Here is a 22589-nt window from a genome sequence, read left to right on the forward strand (position 1 = left end):
TAAGGAATTGGTTGGACTTTTTTAATTGATTCAAAGCAATGGCATAAAGTTTGATGTTAGACAGATATGGTCGCTGAATAGTCAGGTCTCGGCGACGTTTCAAAGACATTCATCTAGAGGGCTGAGCCTTATATTAAAACCTATATAATTGTTCAAATACCTATTTAATTGTTTAAAAGCAATGGCGTATCTTAAGAATGAGATGTCCGATTAGGGAGTTAAGGGGTGCAGCGTGTCACCCCCTGGTGGTGGGTCCAAGAACGCACACAGGCGAAACCATGTCTAAGCGACGTGAATGATTTCGCCCCTCACTATTAGGGGTGAAACACTGCGCCAACTGCATGTCCTTCCTCAGGATGGCCTGGTTTTGTTTATAAATTTTATATTTTTATTTTTTTTTTCTTAGATTTTTTTGGTTAGTCATATTTCATTAGTATAATTTGTGATGTTCAGGAATATATTATTAAGAATAGGGCTTTTGTTTCCTAGAAATTCATGGCGTCTAATTGTGGGAAATCAGACTGACTTACTTACTTACATTAAATTAAAGTGGTTTTCGCACTCCAGTGCATGTACCACTGTTTTATGTATGCACAACAGGCTATTTAATTATTCCTAGGGGAAGAAATTAGAGAGACTACCCCTAGCCACTCTAATTTCTAAGTGTTGCAAATCATGATACTTTATTTAATGATTATCATTTCGATTCAAATTTTGTTTAAAATTGTATTCAAAACGCTTTCATTTTAATTGCCCGGGGTGAGATATGAAGTTAGGGTTCCAGCCCGCGCACTGGCTACTGCAGGCCCCTACATGGGTTGTAAATCGAAAACCTCTCCCATCTCCCTCTCCGTTTGGTATCATTTCTGTTTATCACTATTTAATTTTAGTTAAAGTAGCCCCTCCCCCTTTTTTAAGTGTTCTTATTTAGTAGTTAGTTTAATTGTTCGTATGGAGAGGTGGAATATTGTATTATTGTTATTATGTTTATATATATAGTTTGAGTTTTGTTTTAGTCCCTATCAATTCAGATATTTTTAAAAGATAGATAACACTTTGCCGATTGTTCGGGTCCCACGGATAATAATGTTCATGGAGCGTATCAAGGATATATAATCTTATATTGGCCCCTATTTTAGTTGTTGGTTTTTTTTATATTTTGTCTGTAAGTTCTGACTCATGAATGAGGTTAACGATGTTGAGGTATGTGATGTTTATGTTGGGGTTTGTATTCGATAGGAATACTGAATATGTACATGGGGATCCAATTTTTTGTTGTTCCCTTTTGAATTTAGTTCTTTCTTTCTTGCGTTTGTGGCAGTTGTTGAATATGTGAGTCAAATCTTCTGGAATTTTGCAGTGGAAGCAATTGATGTTTGATGGTCTGGGTCCTATGTGCTATGCGCTTTCCAAAGCTGCTGGTCAATTTTGTTTTTTCCAGTGAGAATTCTATTAATGATCTTTTGATCAAAGCTATTTACTTTTGGTGGATTCGTGGTTCTGTCACTATCCTCTAGTATGGTAAATAGTTTCCGACCTTTTGGTGTTTTGGTACCAGTGTTCCTGTCATTTGGTATTAATATAGGTTTTTGATATGCTGAGTAATTCACTGACACTGTATTTAATGTTATTAGAATTTGGTTCGTTTAGTTTGACTTTCGCTACTTGGTCGGCTAGTTCATTTCCTTGGATATCGATGTGTGATTTAAGCCAAATGAATTATACTGTTTGTTGATTATTAGGTATCTCTTTGAGTAGCATGTGGTTTTACTAAGGAAATTTTCTCTTGTAGCCAGGCTGACGAACGCGTGACTGACGAACGATTTCGCTTTATATTTGTGAAGCGAGGACGTGAAAGAAAACATTTCCCTGATAACAAAACTTACAAGACTCAAGACATTATTCATCACAAAAACATGGAACGCTTGGATCTAAAAGAAACACTCACTCACTTTTTTACCTACAATCACTAACTACAAACAGAAACACACAGACGATTTAACAAGCTACGGAAACAATATGCTTATAGATACACTTTTCTTTCCATAAAACAATGAAACAAAGAAACGAAGTGATTATATACACACTTTTGTTATTTAACTTACAGACAAACACAAATATACAATTTTTTGTCAATTGATGTAGTATGTCTTTTCTAGAATATTGGGGGTTGCCCTGAAAAGGGCTGTTTTTGTGGACGGGGAGTTATGGCAATCTTCTCTCTTCTAATATTGTGTCTCCATCTGGCAGCCGGCTTTCCCACGGGATGTTTGCTTCTTCAGAAAGAGGAGACAAAACCTCTGTCTGGTTCCTGCTGCTGTTGCTGCTGCTTTTCTCTATGCTCTATTTGCTTCTGAAGTATGTACTTCTCCGTTGATCCTTCTTTCTCCTTCTTGATTTCCCTTCTATCAAGTCTTCGGCCACTTTCAGCATCCTGACATTCTCTATCTCTTTAGGCTAGAGTATAAGGTTTTCCCTGCCACGATGGAAATGCAGGTAGGCTTCGTTTTGTTTAGCTAAATTAGAAGGCATCTTCGTACGTTGATGAGTCAACAATGGATGGTCAGACTGGAGACTGTTTCGCTCTATATGGTTCAAATGCAGACGCGATATAGAACATACCTACGATTTTTGTTGGGTAGGAACGCTATGATAGTTGATTTTAGTGTTAGAGATAGACAGAAGTCCAAGAGCATGTATAATGATACAAATTGAAAACAAACGACATACACATTTTTTTCAAAACACAATAATTTTATTTAAACAACAATTGACAACCAACAATTAACAATAAAACAAATACACTATGTTTGACGCGATTGACAACGTTGTGAAGTGAAGTGAGATTTCCACTGATATAAGTCATTGGGCAATTGATGAACATTACGTTTCTTAGCTGAAGACAAAATACATAATGGTAACAAAACCTTCAATCTACTTTGTCATCGTTTCTAGATTAGTTACGATCAACCTAATTCACTAAATGTTCAATCGAATATCCAAGACCGTGTTGGTGAAGAAAATACACACAATATTATACACAAACCATGTAATGTTTGCCTTGTAATTTCACATTTTAGAATCGTGTCGTTTGGGCTTTTCATCTCATTAAGTTAATAATGTCGTCTTCCAAAGGCGGTAATCTTTATGAATCAAAATACTCCACATACCCATCACGGGGAAAGTAGACGGTTATCCAGTGGGTTTCTGGGAGATGACTGTCGTCCGTGATGATGACATAAGCTTGATGGTCTGGAGGCTTGTGATGATGTAGTTCACCTTTAGCACAAACGACGGGATTCCAAGAAGCAGTGTACGAACTGTTGTTCAAAAGAGAATAAAGTTCCCAGGTATCCGTTTTGTTCTTGTTTTGTTTTTGTTTTTTTTCTTTTCTTTTGACATGTAATGATAAGTCATCAATTCAATTCATTTCTTCGCTTCGTTTCTGCACTCTGAGCCAAAAAAGATTTAATGTGACAGATCTCTAGAGCATTCAATTGATGAGAGAAATGATAACGCGAGTCTTTATACCACTGATTCAACACTGCTTGTTCCGAGATGAAACCCCAAGCGTCCCCCGGATACTCGTTCAATTTTCTTTTTGACTCATCATAATACATTTATCGTGTTGAAGTTGACTTGGATGATCGTTCTGACATCTATAACAATCTTTCTTGATCAATTCCTAAATTGTTTCTGCCTGGTGATTGGGACAAACAGGAGACTAAATGTTGTTCTTGTTCTGGCCATCTGGACCTCATAACTATGTCCTCTTCGTCTTTGTCTTGGGGTTCTGTTTCCACAGTATCTTCTCATTCCATTCTCATAGATTATTCACCATTCAAAGAGGGATTACAGTCCTCCATAGCTTCTAATAATATATTTTGTCCCAAACAGTCCGGTGGCTTTGTACAGTGACAAGTACGACCGCAAGTAATTATTCTTCTCGACACTTAATTCAGGTTGGAAGAGTCTTTTACACAAGGTCTTGCCATTGCGAATGACTTCGATCTTCCTGTTGTTGAAGTGTTTAATCTCGAAAGGATTTGACTCCTGATTCCATTGAAGGTTTAGTTGTTCACCATACCAATGATTAAACATTTGGTATCTGTACCTGGAACAGATGATCTTCGATCATGGAATGCTGTCCTCTAGGAATGGTGAAAGTTTTCACTTCCACGCGTCGTATCGTATACTTGGTGGTCGTTCTGTTTAAAGTGTGCTTGATGATGTTTTCCACTTTAGGTAACACTTCCACGCGACGCACTTAGAGTTTGGCTCCCTCGGGATTGGTTTTGTAAGCTTTATCAGTTGCTTCCATCAAATGGAAAACGGTACTGCTACGATTCAGTCTCAGACGGACATCCACACCGTTAAGTAAATACTTCTCTTGCAACAAAATGTCCAAATGCAAGCGATCCATCAGATCCAAACTACATCCATTCTTGATTTTGTTTCGTCGTTCCATAAATCCACATTTTTTGGATTTTTCATTGGATCCACATTGGTTTTGTCAAAATGGTATCGACGGGGCCCCGACTGGCCGAGTGGTCTAAAGCGCTCTCCGTTACGGATCACTGCCATCTCACCTCTGTCTGCGTGGGTTCGAGTCTCGGATTCAGTCAATGTGGGTATGTGAGAAAGCTTGCCAGTAGCTTCTCGTGGGTCGGTGTATAGCCTATCGTGTGCTGAAAAATGGCGTTAAACCCTACAACAACAACAACAAAACAGGTATCGACAGCACGCTGAGAGAGAGAGAGAGAGAGAGAGAGATGTAATTTAAAAAAATCAATACACGAATCGAAAGTAATGTCTGCAATGTGTGAAATAAAAAAGGAATTTGTAGTTCTTTCCTACAACTTTCCAATTACCAAAAAGAATGTTACCATCTTCAAAGTAAGATACTGAATCTGTGTGTGTGAATGTAATTTGGATTTTAATGGGACTTTCACAAGTTTAGTCATATCCCTCCGATGTCTGCAGTATGCCAATTTATTGTGATGTCTAGTACTGGGGCATCATGCTGCAGACTTATGGCATTATATCCCACCCAGTCATATTATCCTGACGTCAGGCCGAACAGTCCTAACACTAGTTACTAACCATCTAATGCTGAGCGACAAGCGAAACAGCTGATAGTACCATTCTATTAGTCTTTGGTATGACTCGGCCATAGTTCGAACCCGCGACCTCACGCATCCGAAGCGGACGTTCTAACCACTTAATATACCAGAGCTGTAAACGTTGAACAATAGAGGCACAACTGCTAAGTCATGACAAGTATAAATTTTCGTTTGTCAGTTGCTCCGGACATAAGTCGTGAAAATTATGGTCATCACTCCTTGGATTAAACATTTGATATTTCATATAAAAACAATTAACTTTTCATAAAAACTTGGTTGTAAACATAATGTTAAGAGAATTGTATTGTAAGATCGACGGTGTCAAAATTTCAATTCTTTGACGGTAAAGAACATGCAGCCTCGTTTCTAAAATTCGCACGTTCCGACATGCTCTACCATGAAAATGACTTCTTCGTTGTTGCATAAGAACATATATTGAACGAAACAAAAAAATATTTTGGATGAACAAATATTATCATATGTGTTGTTTTCATGTCGGCAAAGTATATACAATGAGAAAGTTCACGTATATACTGTATTCCCAAATCAGAAAGCAGAAGGTCGGGATTTACTTAGTAATCGTTCCTATAGTATATACTTCCATGCATGTTAACATGGGCCAATTCAATACAAGAACTACATGGTATATTTATAGCGAGCTGGGGATCAACTGCAATAGTATAAAAATGCACAAACACTGCATTTTCAGATAATAAGACAAAATGACCACGGTGTCAGTTGCATCTTACAAGTATAATTGTCTTCATATAACAAAAACAATATGCCGAAAAACCAGCACTGTGGTTAGAAACGTTTCTTATTAAAATATTTTGTTCTGACATGCTGTTAATAGCTTAAACAAACAAAACACATTTTCGTGGATTGGAACTAAATACCTTTGGCATGGTCTTCATTCAATTTACCTACTGAGCTAACTCGAATACATAAGCCCAATTTAGAATTTTGTTTTAAAATATCATATACACATTTAATACTTGTAACTCCATTTTTCGTTTTGGTTAAAATGATTCCCTTTTAATCTCCATATATCTTCTGAGCAGGTATTTCAGGAAAAAAATTGTTAGTGGGTACATTTTAACCCATTGTGATGGTCAATATATTGGGTATAGAGTTCTTCCTTCATGCCCCATTTATTGAAAGGACAGCTCTCAGATAGTGAGAGAGATAAAAACGTAATGTGCAGTAGAGCAATTCTTCACTAACATTAAACAACACTCGACATGGAAGGAAAATTAGACACAAATCATTTAAAATATATTTTAAAATGTTATATTTAATTAGAGCTAACCACCATCACAAAATTCTGTACATTCTGTATATTAAAATTAAAAGCCAAATTAGTTACCAGTAGTCCAAAAAAGCTTAAGAATTAAATATTACAAACTAATATCAAAGATTTTTTCAATCAAGGTGTTTTATTCAATGTTGAATCTAAAAACTAAAATGCTACTTCCTATAATATAAAAGATACTTACAACACTCAGCTTCACGTATGCATTATTGGACCACGCACAGCCCTCGTGCTTCGGAAGAATGACGAATAGCTTTATTCTAGTTTTAATGATACATTGCCTCGTCAAACATGTCATTCAGTGCGCAACTCAGATTCTGAACTAATTTTTAGTCATTATAACTAATTAAGTCAATGTCTGAGAATGCCGAGGTGAATCGTATTCTCTACTGCAGAGTTATTTTAGAATGATACAACTGTTGTTTTTCAAATGATACAGTTGGAACAGTGATATACTTGGTGAAGACACTGTATTAGAATCACATAATACTAAATTCTAACAATCATTGTCTTTATTAGACAAATTATATTAGCTATAGTAGCAGAGGCTATTTTGTATGAAACATTCGTCGATTTTATTAGACTCTATTTCTTAAGATACTGCTTTGGTTTCTCACCATTTATTGTTCACTTCTTCTATGCTGATGGACGGTCTCCCATACTGTAACCATAGTGTATCGCTCTGACAAGAAAATGACCTAAGTTCTTCTGGCACAACGTAGAAACAAAACGCAATGCTATCCATTCAAAGACGAAACGTGTGTCGTTTTGTTTGGTGTGGAGGGGTATATACATACCAAAAAAGGACACACCTTTCTTCTTTGAATATATAGAAAGGAATTTACGTATATTAAAGTAATCTATGATAGTGAATACTAATATCTTAAATAAGCTTATTACCCTGATAATCAACTTTTTATACGTACGTTAAGTTAAAATATATTATTTAGTTAAATAGCAACACTCCTAGCAGTTGATGTATTTGATATAACAAAGCATTCATATAACCATGTAAACATATAATATTGTTTCTAATTTTCAACAGAAATGTATCTTATACAACTATATGGATATTTTTAAGTTAGAAATTTAAAAAATCTCTTCTCTTCTTTCGGTTCCAAAGACACTTGCAATTTATTGTACATGTCTAAATACCTTCCGCTTTGCCAGATAGACACGATTTGATAGATCTGTATTTAATGCTATATACTACCAAACAAAATGCAAACACCTAATAAATCGCTGTATACCAAATCACGAAAATATGTACTCGGGAAAATATGCCCAAATTTTTTTATGTGAGGATTTTAGGGACGGTTCTTGCTGGTCTTGAGAAATATATTGCAGACACCGACTAGACGTAATCAACAATAAATCACAAACATCTAACAAAACTATGACCAAAGACGTAAATGGATGTGTTTTTCAGTATATTGCTTCAACAGTTTTGACTCCTTCAATAAAATTATAATTTAGGTATTCAATTGAACATAACCTTTCGAATGAAAATAAAGAACGAGTACAACATTATCTATTGTGATATAATCCAGAATTTCATCTAACAAACCCATCGAGTGACCTCTGGAGAAATGCAATAAACCTCCCCATCACAAATCCTACATTATGTATAAGACTTGGAAAGTGTTATTAACTATTAGACATACTGACTAAAACACATTAAGCAAACCACTCCATTACCAAGATATTGTATTGGACTAGCAGAGACTGCTGGCTACAAATACTCTATTATCAACGTAAGTTTAAGCTAAAATATTATGGCTGAGTGTGCCTAGCCACTCTATCATCGACATAACATTAAACCCAGCAAGCGGTTTTAAGAGGCTGCTTGCTTGATGTAGCATCCACCCTATCACCAAGATAAACTATAAACCTAGTAAATAGCCAATATAGTCCTTATTTAGATTAGCCAACCACTCGATTACAGCATAAAGTAGAAACCCATTAAATTGCCAATATAGTCCTTATTTAGATTAGCAAACCACTCAGTTACAGAATAAACTATGAATCCAGGAAACGGCCAATAGAGTCCATATCTAGATCAGCAAACCACTCAATTACAGCATACACTATAAACGCTATATTCGGATACTATAAGCTGTAGCTCGATATATCAAACAAGCACATAAACAGTACGATTAAGAGCTTATTGACCTTGGAATCAATGTACACTGCGTTTTGTTGACTAGCTATCAATGACAGTTATAATAAACGCAATGACCAGGGTAATGAATTATGACAATATTTATTATGCTAACTGTATTGTCCTTTTAACAATATTACGGATATAAACGAATGTGGATATTTGAATAACCCAAACCTCACATTTTTGTTTACCGTAATAATTGGAGCACAAAATAAGCAAACTTCAAGTTTCAGCCTTTCAGGAAAATAATTAAGAAAAGCGTGTGTCCAGGAATTGTACAGTTACAATTCATCTAAATCTGTTTCGTACTGTATGGTACTTACTTAGTAAGGGAAATCATCGCACTTTGCATATAAAGGATGGTACAGTACGAGTTATGTGCCATAAATGAAAGTAAATCGACATAGGCACATGATCTATATCATGCAATTCTCTTAGAATTTGTTGTTGTTGTTGTGGGGTTTAACGCCATTTTTTAGCACGATAGGCTATACATGGCGGCCAGTATTAATGGTGGAGGAAGAACCCGGAAAACCCCGGAAAGAACCACCGACCCACGAGAAGCTACTGGCAAGATTTCTCACATGCCCTCATTGCCTGAATCTTAGACTCGAACCGCCGCAGACAGAGGTGAGATGGCAGAGCGCTTTAGACCACTCGGCCACTCGGGGCCCCCTTAGAATTTGTTAACGTAAAACCAAATATATTCAATCATATATAAAAATGACACCACTACAACGTGTCATGAATTTGGATTGCAATCAATAATATGCTAAGGCTACTTTAAACCAATGATATGACCAAGTTATATTTTATTGAGACTGCGTACCCAACATTTTCTCTTTGTATTAAATAAATCTAACACTTTGCACCTTTATGTGAAGAAAGTGGAACAAGAACTTGTTGAATTTAGCACGTATATTACCTAATGTTTGATTGTGTGAGGATTGCTTGTTAGCTTCGACTTATCATTATTTTGCTTAAGTGGAAAGAAACTTAGATCCCTTTACTGTTTTGAATAGGACACTTTTCTTCCGGCGATATAATTTAAATAAGCCTGTTATTCGAACACTTGACCACTTCAAATTGATGTCTTTTTTCGCCTTGATCCCATTATCACATTTACTTTGTATTACATACAAAAGGAATGGACAACATCCATGCAGAGTGGGGTGGGCAGAGATTTATCAAGTGGGTAGGTAAATCACGAATCTAAGGTAATTAATAAACTTGAAAATAGCATAATGAATTCATTGTTTTACTACAGCTTTGTCAATTTTGGATTACTGTTTTTCAGACAGATATATTAAATATAGAACTGTATATAGCAGACAAAAAGAGACACAAAAATAAGACATCACGTGACGTGAAGTTCAATTTTTCCTCATCAGTATTTCCGAGCATGTGTTTTCAATCATGAGAATCACTCCGTGGCTTAAAAATGATATATTTGACATCCATAATAACTTTTTCTGCACATAAATTTGGTTTGAACCATAATCGTAAACGGTACAGTACTTGAAGCCTCTTGTGGTCAATAATATTGAGGTCTTTGTCGGTAAGTACTATGTAACTATGTTTCTAAACATCGCGTATTCTAACATGCTTTCTACGACTATAAACATATATGTTGCTGTCGCATCGGTAAAGGTATTCAGTTGTTCATTAGGTTCCTTGATTTGTCTTTTAAATACAAATGTTTTACTATAAGCATCTATGAGCTAAATTTGTGGAAGAATATGTATATATTCTGCTTAAAACATTTTTTCTAAGTTTGGAAAACCCCTCTACAAATTTTAATGAGAACAAACTTATATATTTTAATCATTTTATGAGCACAAATTAAAACTGCAATTTCACCTTATGCAGCTTAGTTAAAAAGTTGTCTTTTAAAATATTAAAATTATCTTAAATAATTGTAGTTTTCTTCATACATGAATTCTTTGATTTTGAAAGCCAGCATCCTTTCCGACCTAATAAGTAACCTTAAATTTAGGCAGTGTCCTTTTTGTACCACATATATATGGCAAGACATTTAAAATGCAGAGACCAAGAAAAGCAAACACGTAAATCAGTTTGACATTATTTCTGCACAGTTTTATATTCACTGCGGCTCAAAAATTCAACTTTCCAATCATGGAACATGTAATTTGGTTTGTGTTCTAATATATCCATGTAAATATATTATATTTGTAACAATGCACTATACCAACACTGTTGGAAAACGTTCCAATTCAATAATAAATACTTGTTCTCATTTTTAAAATGTGCTAAACATACTCGAACAAATTATGCAAAGAAGTCCCTTTGATACCATGATGTTACTGTGCCACATTTTATCATCTCTGCTAAAGACCCCGATAAAGCTCTATAATCATACTTTAGATTATATATATTCATACATACATAAACAAACATCTTAACACACACACACACACACACACACACACCAAACTGGCCAGATCTAGTTGAACGTAAGGGTACTGCAGTTAGGTAAACGTGCGTAAATCGGAGCGAAAGACCAAGTAACATAATACCACTAATAATGACTACCTGAAATTGATTAGAACTCTGATTCGAAGGCAAAATAATCTCATACACTACCTAAAGAACGGCTCTGTTTATTATATTATGGTATTATTTCACGACACACAATCTTTCTATCAATATTTTTGTCACTAACTTGTTATTTCTCTTCTACAGGGAGGCGATATTCAAGGAACACTTAGGATCAAACCAAATGTCCATTGTAACGAATATATATATTTGAAACAGAGAACTCGGTTTACTTTACATTGAGTGTATAAACGAAATACCATATACCTATTCAAAGACTTTGTAATAAAATTATAAAGTGCTGGTTATCAGAACTACTCGTTAGAGACAAAAAGTGAAAGCTTCTGGCACTACGCGATATCCACCTGTGGAATTAAAAGACGTAAAACTTTCTGCAGTTGAAATCATCATCTTGCATTCTATAAAAGGTTAGTGCATAGCATATTGGAATTATTCATAGGTGCAGTGTAATTTGCTTTATTGCAAAGAGATATGTTGTAGTGTACAGTGAAGACAAGACCTGATGAGACATTTTACGACTGGTTATTATCTTAAACATTTTAGACAAATACAGTAAAAACAATTACAACTTTGCTCCGTCTCACTAAATGCAATATTCAAAGCAGATTGAATTTTTCACAAGCTGAAGGAGTTATCTGCATTATATTCAGCATGCATACAAACAGGCTTCTTTTTCTGCTGATTCAAGTCATGATTAATGACTATGAATAACCAAAGTTAAAATGGAATGGTGTGTATTCTTAGCTTATAGGGACACTTGAGACCAGGACCGGACATAGACTAAATGGAAACTCAGACAAGGATCGTCTTATACACTAACACACAAGCGCCGTGCGACTTCTGAATATTTCTTTGTATCACATGTGTAGCCCATTTCACGATTCTGATGCACGAATTACATGTATGTATTATCCTCGTCAATAAGAAGATATAAAATGTAGTTGCAACTTCCCGGTCACATGCCCTAATTACGGCGCTGCAACGAGGCCGCTCAAGAGCCCACATGATCGATGTAACTCAAATCACTCAAATGAATTCTCCCCAGGAAAAGAGGGGCCCCAAACAATGGTTGCATTATAACACGTTTAAAAAATACACAACACCTTGCAATACCGGTTTGTTTATCTTAAACCGTGCGCGAATATCCACATAACACAGAAACTAGGTTATATATTAGAAACAGCAATATTTAGTTAACACAAACATCATTCACTCGAACCATCAAAGCCCAAATGACCCAATAACGGCATAACGCATCCATATTTTTGCCAGAGCAAACACGAACATCAACAAAATCTTAATATGTATGTCTGTATTGTGTGTTTAGATTTTGTTTATGAGTGTAAATTGTAATACTCGTTTGTAAACAACATATTACATAACAACTAATTGTCTGGTCCTTGATTGTAGAATATTCTTTAAGACAATGATCATTGAATAGGTTATGCACTTTGGTTTGAGTTATAGAACCAGTCTTGATAATAACCGTAGAAGGTTTAGGAAAATGAACCTGTTTAAAATTTGGGGTAATTTTAAGTTGGGATTATTGAGCTATTGCGAAGTAGGTCAGGTGTGATTGTATTGCGACATTGGTAATGTATAGCGGCATAGGACAAGTATGGATGTATTGCAAAGCAGTCTTATTACTATCTTTACATCAGGAATTACGTCACAATTAACACTTCCAAAATTGTACTGTAATTTCGACTATATTCCAAGTGCAATTACATCCTCTTTACTGCACCCAAAATGAATAAATATTAAATTCAATGGCGTCTTTTGGATAATTGCTATTGAAACATTTCATATTTTCCCCACATTATGATTTAAAATAGTCAATGACATAACAAACACGCTTCTCCTGCGCTGCTTCAATCCGATGTATTTCATGTACAATTTGCACAGATGAATCCGGTCCATAATCACGATCTTTCATCTTTCGTAGAAGCAAAAACAAAATAATAACAAAACTATTCATTTCAGATCAAATGAAAAGTTGTTGCAATGCGCATTCATTCACAATATGACTCCAAATTTCAATTTTCTTTCGAAAGTTATGTCGAGCGCGCGACTAAGTTCAAATTTATCGGGGCGGAGTTATGTGCGCATTAATAATGTTGTTGTTGTGTAATGATGAATCTACGTTTGTGTATTTAGTTTCGAATACGGCATACATTCATTTAGGTTGTTTCTTGTATATAATTAAGCCTTAAGTAGAATAAGAAAATGAGCATATAATAAAAAGGTTGCTGCATTTATATGGGAACATATGAACTCGTTTTGTCGGATGGATGTACTGCACTCCCAAGGTCGTGCAGTATTCCATCCCAAAAACTCGTTAACATTTTACCATACAAATGCAGTAACCTATAACTATTTTTAAATACGCTTAATTACAATGTCTTGAGTTTTAAAATACATTTTATTACAGTGTCCTGATTCTAAAAGTCGTTTGCGAATTGTCTTTTTACTAGAACAGAATTTATGTAATAGTGTGAATTCCTTCCAAGACATTCTGTATTATATCATTGTGCTATATAAAGACTTTTGAACATCAGCCCATTCAAAACAATTGGTGTATAAGCATATTTAATACTGGAATTCATTCGGTATATTCTATTCATTTGAATTTATATAATGTAAGTTCCTCACAAGTTTTCATTTTATAACAGTGAATTAGATTATTTTTGGAGTTTGCTATTAAATATGTTGATTTTGCATCTTTCTGTTGCTTAGTTTAAGACCACAGATCCAAAATATTTTTTTTTCTCGCTAACGAACTTCAAGATTGAGTAGTTTAAATCGGATGCAGTTAATTGAGATTGTAGCTGTTTGTACCTGCAGCTCTCTCTCTCTCTCTCTCTCTCTCTCTCTGCGCATAGAAGAAGCAATTATTTGACTGCATGATGTCCACTGATGTAGTGTCCTCTTGGTACCATAAAGTAATGGTTTTCCTAGTTTTTATATAATTTATTTACTATTGCATTACTTATGTGTTTGATGTGTTACAATTCAGAGTATGTGACCTGCACATGGTGACATACATCTGTCTCTTCCGATGCGATTCGGATAACACCATTTGTCCAGTCTCTGACTCATTTAGCATGTATTGTTCGTATATGGAATTAAGTCACAATTAATACTTCCAGTTCAGTACCCACGAATGTAGTTCTAGTCTATTTTTAGAACATTTTTTCCTCTCTCATTTTGGTGGTGATAGAAGAGTTTTTTTAATGCATTTTTGGTAGGGATTTAAAGGTAACTATTTATTCTTGATAATATGAGCTCAGGGTGTTGTTGTCTGTGTGTATTTTGGCACAGTGCACTTTGAGTAATAAGGCCTTGGTGATGATCCGGATGTGAAATCTGTGTTCTGTTTACATGCTGCTATGTTGACAGTCCAGCTTCTAAAAAAAAAGAGCAGATCAACCTTTGACAAGAACTTCACCGTGAAGTCATCTTTGAAAGTATTTTAGATTAACATATGAATTACATTGATTGTCACACAGTGGAAAGGTCAGTACTGAGAAACAAATGTAGAGAACATATAGTAAAATTAATTGTGTTATATGTCCATCAGTCGTATAGTTGTCGTAAAGAGCACACGTCGCCTTGCCTGCACACACGACCCCATATTCCATCACGACAAAGCATCAGACATACTCGCATAACTAAGCAAGAATTAATTCTCATCTATCTACACATTCATTCCGGATCCCTATGAAAGAAATCAAGTGATATATATATATATATATATATATATATATATATATATATATACACGTTTTAGGTGCGTTGTGGGCAGTCATCCCGAAAGTGGGTTTACGGGAAGGACATGATATAGTTTACATTTCAAATCAAAATACATATACATAGGTTGTATTTCTTACATAGTAATTATGTATATGTTGAAAATAAGTATATACACTTATGTTATAGTCGTATTCATGTTTTCGGTTCGTGGGCAGATATATATATTTCATGGGCAGTTTTGACCTTTAGGTTGAAGATGACAAAGTAACTGCCCAAAAATACGTTCACGAAGAACAAACATATAGCATTCTGCCCGTGAATACGGCTACGGGAACAATATATAGCGTACTGCCCACGAATACGTTCACAAGTAACAAATATATAGCATGACTTTCCGGTGTGCGCGCGCAAAATGGTTGTCAAGACACGACGATAAACATTAATCTATTAAAGCATCCTTTGCAATGGCCAGCGTACATATAGCGGACGTGAGGTTCGTTTTTCACAGCTTGCTTGAAATAAATGGATGATTATATATCCAGTGTAACAACTTGTCTTGACAGCTTATGGATGCTAATGTTTGACATTTATTGTGAAGATGAGTGTTCACTGCTTGTTGATGAATTCGTAGCTTCTGTTAATCGATGCTATAGCTCAATTTAACTGTCATACACTGATATGTTTAAGTCTGCTTGCACAGTTAACTATGCAGAGTTATGGAAATATAACAAATTGGTTTTAATAACTTTCAGAGTTTGTTTTACTATTACTCAATATTTGTTTCAAGTACTATAAAGGCTGTGATAGGTTGGGTGGCTTAGATTACAAATCAGGCCCTTCTCACTTGGGGGGGGTGGGGGGTGGGTACTGCCCATTATGAATATTACTGGTCCTAGATGTCCAACCTGATATTTATGACATATAGGTTCAACATCTTACTGCCAGCAGAAATGGTGTTCTGTAGTATTTTTCCCAGTCAATAGTTTATGGATATATTATGTCATGTACTATGCTTGTTTAATTCTCTCATCTCAGTTCTGACGTTACCATTGAATGCTATAATGTTCCCAGACATCCGGTATTCTTGGTTATTAAAATTATATATATACACAGATAACTGAAGGTGAGTTCTCATTATTCCCTAACAATTGTAATTAGTGGGGCTGTAGCAATTGATGGTCTGAGAATTCAAGTTAACTGGTTCAAAACTTGGGTAAACAACAAACTGTTTTCTTCCTTTGACAGGCATCATAAAGTTTTGCATCTTTGTCTCTCTGATGACTGTGGTACACAAGTTACAGACTTTGCCTTAGAATGAGCCTGATTTTTGATACTTGTTACTGAATGGGGTGGGGTAGGGAAGTAACAAAATTATTAAAGGTGGAATGTATGCAAACCATGCTGGAAATAGATATGTGCCAGCAACTGCAACATGTAAGCTTCAATCAATTTGGAAACTATAAGCTTTATCCTGTAAATATTAACAGTTCACACCCTGTATAAAAGGTGATTTTGTGTTTGATTAACTGGAACTGTTAATTTATTATGTTAAGGAATTTATTGTTTTAACCCTAGTAAATGTAATATAATTAGGTCAAAAGTTCCAGTTTGTTTATTGTTTCCAGAGTTGATTATTGTAACTGGAAGAACCTGTTTCTAAGTGTTAAATGAAACGAAAGAGATATTGTTTACTCAAGTGATATAAAATAAAAGTTTAAAATGAACTGAAAGAAATATTGTTTATTCAAGTGATACAAAATAAATGCAAAAGTGTATATTCATTAAGAAGTGTATTGTCAATTGCAAATAAATGAAGATTTATCTTATTTTGTTCTTTACTTGTGTACAAAATTATACCTGGATTGGGCAATAATTACTTGGACTCCATTTGGAAAAGAAAAATCTATATGTCCTAAATACCTAATGTTCATATCATAATGCTCTTTTAATGGATGATTATGCTTTTCAGCTGACGTTACCATATTGCCAAGTGAACTAATAGTATGGCCTTCGGTGTGGCCCACTAATCACATTTGTAAATGAATTATGCATACAATAGAGAAATAGCTCTTAAAATATCTTATGAGTTGAACAATCTGTGTACACAAATAAACATGAAGTAAATCTTTGAACTTGTATGCCACACATGCAAGTGAATTGGTGGTTTTCATATGTAACTTGTGTACTCTTATGGCTTTTGTCTATATTACTTTTAGCCATTTCTATTCACACACCAGAACACAACCTTTTTTGTCTGATTCAGGTACTAATGCAAAACTTATTTCAGCTGTAACTGAAGTATACAGAATTTTTCCTGACGTTGAGGCCTACTGTGTAGACAGTATAGCTGTAAGTCATCAAATCAAATGGAAGACAACAGTGTGCAGTTGAAGAAAATGATATATACCCAGTACCATTTAGAGTTATCTTAAAGAAAAGTCACAATGCACACTGATACAAGTAGTTTTAGAAAATGCATTTGTTCCACATACATTTTAACTTAACCCAAAAGTTCAGTCTCTTGCCTAAAATTCAATCAGATGTATGCATTTATTCCATAAAACACAAAGATATAATGAACCAAATCATTTTCATTATTGAGTTAGGTAGTAGGCTATGTTAAAGAGTGCAATCACTTTATCGATTTTTTTTTCCATTACATTTTTATTTATTATAAAATGACATTTCTTAGTGGAGTGCTAGCAACTGTAACTTGAGGAATATTTTGTACATGCTGGCCTAAGTGTCATGAATATACTGTGCTACATTTTGCTTTATTAGGTATAATACTATCATGAGACTTGCTTGATTAAATCCTAAATTTGTCAGTTACACTTACAAGTCCACTGGTAGAATTTAAAATCTGTGACAGTTTGGGAACTTTTTTTGCAGTAACTGCAAATCACTTTGCCTTCACAGTCAATGAATTCAAGCCATTGATAATTGTCAAACCATTGTGACTGAAAATGTGATTGTCTCTTAGTTGTGTCCTATTTGATAATTTTGCTGCCACAGAGTCTGGATTGTGTCTCTGAAGAAATAGTTCATCTAGACTCTGTTGCAGTATTACATTTTATATGTTCAATTTAATGAATTTTCTTTCTTTGAATCATTCTTATGTCATAACTTGCGAAAATAGTTTAGTTAACAATATTTATTCAAACAGAAAAGATAACCTCACTTGACAAATCATCCTACTAAAGTGATCATGGCATACACTTTTATCTTTGAAATTCAAATATTGCCCACTCGTTAATTAACATAACTAATATTGCACATTGAAGGTGATCATATGTATCATCAGTTTAAAAAAAATAAAGACATAATACTATCATTTAATCACTGCATACAGGAAACAGACACTTGTGTCTGTAAAATGCCTTTCATTGGATTACTTTGGTTTATTAAAACCAAACAGCAATCCACTCAGGATTTTCTAGGATAGATACAGAGAATATATTATGGTCATTCAGAACGCTATCAATACATCAGACCAGATTGTTTTTATTATTATTTAGGCAAAATAACTTAGTAAGTCAGATGGCAAACATGAGGATGGTGATAGGTTATGTGGAATTTGCATTGAATCATCTGATCCCAGAAGATTTGATACAATGTCACTGGCTGTGGTAATCATCAAGTGCAGTTGCACGGCACCATAAGACTTATCAAGATACCATAAGCTAGAAAGATGAAGAAAAAGAAAAACGATGACCCAAAGACAAATCCTGCAAACTGTGTGCAAAAATGATTCCACAGATTATAGATGAAAACTTTACTATATTTAGCTTCAAGATATTAATAAATTCGGATTACTTCCTCCAGTCTGCTACAGTAATTCATGCCCATTGCACTCATAAATTGATTATAGTCCTTGCAGTATTTTGTGTGGGCCACAATATTTTAATTGATGCAGCTGATGCTCCATTCTTCAGTTCAGTGTTGATTCAAACATAGCAATGTCCCTTTGGGATGTGTGCATAAATAAAGAATGCCTGTCCCTTCATTACCACACTTGTTGAATTTATCGTGTCTCTCTGAAAACTGTACCATGTGAGAAAGAATTTTATAAACAAACTGGACATAAGTATTGCTAGACATATACTCAGACCTGAGACTTCATAAAAGACTGCTTACTTGTGAGGCATTATTAGTGCTAGGGCTTGAGGTAATAACTTGCTATATGTTTGGTAAGGCAAAATAAGGGGCCTTATGACTTAAATTGAAACTGTGAAAAAACAAAAGGTTCAAATGCAATAAACTTTTGTTTTTCCTCATTTGTTATATTACAGTGCCATGAAAGGTCATTTCTTTTATCTTTTTAATCCCTTGCCAATTTTAAGTCATCATCACTAACCAAGTCTCTAAATCAATTCTTGGCATATTTAGCTAAAATGGTGTCTACTGTTCCATTATATCATTGATTGTTTAGCTTGCTTGTATGGAGCTTAACACCATTTTTCAGGACATCATAGACTTTACATGGCAGCCAACATATTTATTGGAAGAAATCAACACACATAACGCTACTGGCAAGCTTTCTCATATACACACATTGGTTGGACTAGAGAGAGTTGATTAGTGATGTGTATGCCTAGACCATTCTATAATCCAGGGCCCCATGATTGAATACAGCTTAAAGAAATTAACCCTAATTCAATTTCCTTGTTGCATTTAAATCATAACACCCACCATGCAAAGTGACACGTCTCAAGATTTTCAAATTTGTATATGTTTTGCAACTTTTAATTCTGAGTTGATGCATGTGGATGTGGAAATTCAGTTACTGAATACTTAGCTACTTATATAAGGAGCTCTCACACTGGTAAAAGCATGCAATTGGGATTGTATTTGCAAGAGGGCAATTAATTGTTCAAAATACTGTTTTAGCTAACTACATATGCGAAGGGTTGATGTATAAAAAAGAGGATCAAGAAATCCTAGCTGGTAAAGATAATTGTATCCAACTTGACAGAAAGTGAGAAGGCCTTTTAATTTTGTACAGCAGTTTCATTAAGGAACCAACTATAATACCATTAGAAGTTTATGAGCAGCAAAAACCACATTTAGGACCAACTAGACATCAAAACCATATGCATAGTTCCATTTACGGCCAACCAGACATCAAATAGGTCATCTAGTGAAAGCACAATGTCAAAATGACCAGCCATCTAGGAGAAGTAGCAAGGAAGGGGTCTTCCAGATGCCCATTAAAACAGCCATATTGGAGGTTAGATTGGCACTATTTTCATTTACGTCCAACTAGACATAAGAAGTCTTTCACTGATATGACGATTCATTCAGGAGAAGTAGTTATACCAAGATTTTCAGGATGGCCACATTGGTGGCCTTATAGGATGTCTGTACAGCACCATAATTCTCATTCAGGACCTGCTAGACATCAACATAAGTATTTTGTACACATGTTGACACGCTGACACAATTATCCATTCAGAAGTAGCGATAAAAAGTTTCTTAATATGGCTACTGTGGCAACCACATTGTATGTGTGAGTGGCACCATCTTGTTTTTTCTTCCAGATATTTTCACACAAATATCATATTTAAAGATAACATGAATTCATACAAGATCTTGTCAGTTTATTTCATAACAGATTTTTCCCTCATATTAATATAATCTTTTGAAAACATTTATACATTATAGTTCTAGAAATTTTTCATGCTCTCAGAAACTATTAAAATCACAGCAGAAAGTGTTATGTTATATCTTTATTCAGCACTGAAAAATATTTATGAACTCTTAAAGTTTTTTCCCCTATATTAACTTAATTTAATGAAGATTTTCAGACTATAACCTTTCCATTGGATTTATTTTTTCAAACATGGCGTAAAAAGTATGTTATAGTAACCAATTTTTACATTGCCTTCACCATTGCAGAAATCTCTATAATCAATTTCCTAGTAAAGAAAAGCCACGAAAATAAATGGACAGTTAATATTCACTTCAGGATCACAGACCTGAGGCAAATATGTCATTGTTAAATCAAACATTTTTATTGTGTTTCCTTAGACCTAAATATATATATATACTTGCTGTTACTCTAAACGAAGGCTGGTGATCCAGTTGATAACCTTTTGGGGGTTTTAAGGATGTCTTTAAAATTAAGGCCTTAAAAATGTTGAGATCTTATATTAAAAATGACAATTTGAGCCTTGCAGATTCATGTCCACAGTTGCCCAAATAAAATAAAAAGGGGGGGGGTGCAAGGGGCAAGCTTGTTGGTGTGTTATAAAATAACTGACTTATCATCGGTGTGCTGACAGGTGATGTGTAATTAAATCACTGTTGTAATATTAATAATGAGTGAGTCTGCACAAAGGAATTTCATACAGCTAAACTAGCTCAACAACTAGAGGCAATTAAGAAATATATCCACATTCGTGATTCTGTCAAATGGCAGATACAACAGCATCAGGAAGCTCAAGTGGCATTTACAGAAGGTAAAGAGCCGCTATACTTGTTATCTTTTTAGGGATGTGCTTGGATTTTGCCCTCAAGCTGGAGCAGTCATAGGATATATAATAAATCGCCACGGTCGGAATTTATCCCCAAGCTGGGGTAATCGATGGGTAAAGTCTTATCCACAGTCGGGGTTTTATTCAAGCTTCAGGTGCAAGTTTTTGTGCATCTCCATGCCCTTGCATAAAACACAGTTACACGTTTTTTTATATAGATATTTTTCAGTTGTAGACAGGAATAATAAGTATTTGCGAGTGTTTGAAATGAATGGGTTCATTATGAATTGAGTGGCACTACATTTCAAAAGCAAAATTGGATTGAAATGCAAGAACTGTAGTACGGAATTAGTGCTGGTTCTGGATCGTAGAATGGAATTGTGTGTGTGTGATTGGATTTTTAACGTAGCTTGAATAATTTTTCAGTCATATTGCTACGATGTCTGCAGTGTGGCAGTTTATAGTGATGTATAGCACTGGGGCATCATGCTGCAAACATGTAGTATGATGTTGCACCCAGTCACATTATCCTGACACCAGGCCGATCAGTCCTAACACTAACCTCTTAATGCTGAGCGTCTAGCGAGGTAGCTGTTAATACCATTTTTGTAAGTCTTTGGTATGACTTGGCTGGGGTTTGAACCCATGACCTCCCGCTTCTGAGGCGGACGCTCTAACCACTAGGACACCGGAGTGGTCAGAATGGAATTGTAACAATTACAATGGAAGCAATTTGTATTATGCTTGTTGGGGCATTCCTCACTGATGGCTGTCAGTGACATCATCATGGGAATGTGTAACAGCCACATTTTGTAAGAACAAGGTGTAGTTGGTGAACAATACAGACACTTTTCTGCCATTTCCACTGGCATCATCTCATATGATGTTATTTAAAAAAACTTCCTACAACATACTCACAACATATAAAACCTATATGCAAATCTGATGAAAGCTGCTTGTGTTTCTGAAACACATATTCCATACTGGTGGCAAGAATGTCCAAATCTACATTACAAAAATGAAAACATTACCATCCATCTAGGAGTTGCAAATGTATGAAATCCTCTTGTTGGGTAGTTTTACTAACAGGCTTTACAGCAGGGCCTTCCATTAGATTTAAATGTGGCAGGTAAGTTGACAAAGTAGGGTGGGGGGTTGGGGGGACCTACCCCAATGGGGATAAT

General features: G+C 35.1%; 1 protein-coding gene across 1 annotated transcript in view; it reads right to left on the minus strand.

The window, feature by feature from the left end:
- Nucleotides 1-22589, minus strand: part of LOC149789234 (SCO-spondin-like) — a 215128-nt gene that overhangs the window by 115652 nt on the left and 76887 nt on the right. The gene's annotated exons all lie outside the window — the stretch shown is intronic.

The sequence above is a fragment of the Sinohyriopsis cumingii genome, chromosome 11, assembly GCF_028554795.1.
Source record: "Sinohyriopsis cumingii isolate HCF-2022 chromosome 11, ASM2855479v2, whole genome shotgun sequence".
Lineage (NCBI taxonomy): Eukaryota > Metazoa > Mollusca > Bivalvia > Unionida > Unionidae > Sinohyriopsis > Sinohyriopsis cumingii.